A 4,006-nucleotide genomic window follows, 5' to 3' on the forward strand; every position below is an offset into this window, starting at 1 on the left:
TGTGTGTGTGTGTGTGTGTGTGTGTGTGTGTGTGTGTGTGTGTGTGTGTTTGTGTGTGTGAGTGTCAGACTTTTCCAGGGAAGACCACAACACATACATCATTTCACCACAAAAAAAGGAGCGAACCACAGTAACAATTGCATTAATATCCAGTTTAGGGAATTAATAAGTTTTTATTAGTATTACTAACAGGATTAAGAGTGTTACTTATGAGGATTAGAAATAACTCAAATGTAGCTGATTTTCCAGAGAGGCCATCCTACATGGGTAGAGACTCCAGAAATCTACACTCTGGATCTCTCTTTACAGCATGCAGACACTTTCACACTCTATTTCTTTCTGAAGTTTGATTCTTCAGTCTCCACTCCTAGAAACTTTTTACATGGGTTGGATAGAGGCTTCCAAAATTCTTGCAATTTTCTGGTCTCCTGGATATATGACCTCTTGTTTACTTCCTGAGACTCACTAGACTCCCTGTGCTTCCTGGACCAGAAGTTTCAATTCATGGGTAATGTTGTAAATTATAGAAAATGCCATACAACAACATAGAATTATGGAATTTGAGTTAAACTCTGTCTTGTATTTCTGCCCTTCTTATGATAATATTCTTTTATCCTGAGATCCAATATGGGAAGGTACTTTGTATCTGGGCAATAACAAACCCATATAGCCTTACTTTTATAGTAAAACACAGCATCTGTTGCCTTAATCTACTAGTCACTAAAACAAAAATGGCAGAGAACAGATAAGAAACAGGTTAAGACAAATATCAAGACCCAGAATGGAACAAACATATTTATATAGTACCAATATTAATATTTAAACTATTTATATTATTAATATAATATTATTAAACTATATTATTCTCAACATAAAAATGTTGAGAACTTTTTACTAAAGGATAAATTTAAGTAACAAAAATAAATGGTAAGAGAAATACCATCAGTGGGGGAAAATTAGTAAGTAACAATATAACATAGAGATCACGTATCAGTAGCAGACTATAAGCTCCTTTACTTTAAAGAAAATAGTGGCAGCACAAGAATCACATTTCAGTACATAGACTGTGTGTGATGACTCACATTATCCCAAATTATTTGATGTTATATTTAATAATTAATTGAGGCAAACATCAGTTTGGATAGTTATACCTTCAATTTCCCAAATTATATTATTTTTAAAATCCTCGTTGTGCTATAGTTACTAGGAAATTTAAATACAGGAAAGCTAGTGTTATTTTGCTAAGGACAAACCTGCCTGTTGAATTCTGCAAGTGACCTATTCTTTTCCATCATGTGAAAACAAATGCACCTTCCAACTGACTGAGACTCTTCTCATTTGTCAGCTATCGATCTCCGCCCACAGCCTCTCTTCTCACACTCATGATTCTTCTAGAGGTTAAACCAATGAAGTCAAACCCCATTTATTCTTCCTACTTTGTCTTGTGGTATCACAATCCATAATAACAGAGCAGCCAGCCACTCACTCATCTTTAGTTAGTAGCAAGGTGGCAGACATTACCTAAAGGGATTAGTAATAAAAATTACAACTTGAATGCATCTACTGAATGCATTTTAAAGAATTATTCCTTTTGGACCACCTCACCTGGAAATCCATCCAGTCTGCAGACACCAAACCTTGACACTGTTGCCATTGCCAAGAGGCACTTGCTGACTGGAATCTGGTGTGGCTGTTCCTTGGGAGGTTCTGCCAGCAACTGACCATGCAGATGTGGATTCTTGGAGCCAACCATTAGACTGAGCTCAGGGATCCAGGTAGGGGAACTGGCAGAAGGACTGGAGTGGTGGGCAGTTACATCCCCAAAGGAAGAACAATGTCAGCTGGCCAGATCACCCAGTGGTCCCAGGGACTAGAACACCAACCAAGGAGTGTACAGGGAGGAATCCATGGCTCCAGATGCAGAAAAGATGTAGTAGAGGATGGCCCTGTCTGACATCAATGGGAGGGGAGGCTCTTGGTCCGGTTGAGGTTTGATGCCCCAGCATAGGGGGATGCTGTAGTGGTGGGGTGAGAGAGGGTAGGTAGGTGGAGGACCACCCTCATAAAGGCAAAAAGGAGGAAGGAGAGGGCAGATGTGGGACGGGAGATTGTGGATGGGTAAGCAAGAAGTGCGATATCATTTGATATGTAAACAAATGGAATGATTAATAAAAACAGACAGAAAAAAAGAATTATACCCTTTTAATTTAGTATGCACCCATACCAGCAATGTCCCTTGTTTTCCATGATAAGCAAAGAGTAAGAAAGAATCCCAATTGCCATCACCACAATATACATCAAACAGCTAGCAAGTAGGTTACAAGATAAGAAATAAAGACTGGGGAATGAAAGAGTGGACAAGGATGAAAGTAAAAAAAAAAAAATGCTACCACACCCAAAGACCATGCTTATTCCTAAAGTTCATTATCAATGTTGTTGGGAGTGACCCTGATTGAATGTTAACTGCCTTGTCAGCCATAAGTGCATACTTACAAAGTCTTGGCCTTAGTGGAAAAGTATTAGCTTAGTTGAGATTTCTGTGGGAAAAAGTTGAGGCCTCTATGGGAAAGTACTACCCCCAGTTAAGAACAAATAACTATAGGTCTTGTGGACAGGTACCTAGCAACCATTCTGTTCTGTTCCTCCTGCTGAACTTTTTACCTAGCCAATATCCTGTTCTTGGGAACAGGTGCGTTCTCCCAGAAACAAAGCAATTCTGCATCATTCCCCTCCCCATACCCTGCTTCTGTGGGCATAAAACCTGCCTTGGAATAATAAAAATTTGACAGCTTGATCAATCAGACTTGCTGTCATACCTTGTGTTTCTCACCTCTCATTCTCTCCACAGGTAGTTCCTCAGGCCCTCTTTGACTGTCCTGCAGGCTGGGACACAATATGCCCCCCCCTTTTTTATTATATTGCTTACTTTTGAGATTATAATAACATTTCATCATTTTCCAATTCCCTTATATCCACTCAAACCCTCCCATATACACTCCTTGTTCTCTTTAAGATGCATGTGTATGCATACTACTTAATGTAACCTGATCAGTCTATATGTTACTTGTATGTGTGTTTTCAGGACTGACCACTTGGTTTTGGGTAACTGATATTCTGTTCCTAGGAAAGAATATTTCCCCTACTCTGGCCATTTCCTAGTTACCAATAGTTCTTTGGGTAGGGTTGAAACTTCATGGTTTCCTCCATTTGGTCTATCTATTTTTGTTGTCCTTGTTCAGTTCAAATTTAGACAATCGTATTTGTGAGGCTTCACAGGAATAGCTTCGGACACTACATTCTGCAAATGATTTATTCCCCTATGTCATGAGAAAACAAATGGCCCTGTTTGCTAGGAGACAGTTTCATAGCAAAATACTGATCCTCTCTCTTACAATAATTCTTTCACTCCTGCAGTGTCCCCTGAATTTTAAGTGCTGGAGTGCTTTGTAAATGTTTTTATTATGACTAGCCTAAAAACTGCATTTTATTTTATTTTATTTTATGTTTTTAAAACCATTTAAAAAATTTAATTAAAAACAAGAATATTGTTTTTTTTTATTTTATTGAACATGCCATAATTTTACAAAATGTATGAGAAAATAGAATTTATTTTGTTGCAATACTTCACAAAATAAACACGTTTTTTTAAAATATTTTTATTAGGTATTTTCCTCATTTACATTTCAAATGCTATCCCAAAATTCCCCATCCCCCCTCCCCACTCCACTATCCACCCACGCCCACTTTTTGGCCCTGGCGTTCCCCTGTACTGGGGCATATAAAGTTTGCAAGTCCAATGGGCCTCTCTTTCCAGTAAGGGCCGAAGGCCATCTTTTAATACATATGCAGCTAGAGTCAAAAGCTCCAGGGTACTGGCTAGTTCATAATGTTGTTCCACCTATAGGGTTGCAAATCCCTTTAGCTCCTTGGGTACTTTCTCTAGCTCCTCCATTGGGGGCCCTGTGATCCATCCAATAGCTGACTGTGAGCATCCACTTCTGTGTTT

The sequence above is a fragment of the Mus caroli genome, chromosome 2 (assembly GCF_900094665.2).
Source record: "Mus caroli chromosome 2, CAROLI_EIJ_v1.1, whole genome shotgun sequence".
In the NCBI taxonomy this organism is placed as follows: Eukaryota; Metazoa; Chordata; class Mammalia; order Rodentia; family Muridae; genus Mus; species Mus caroli.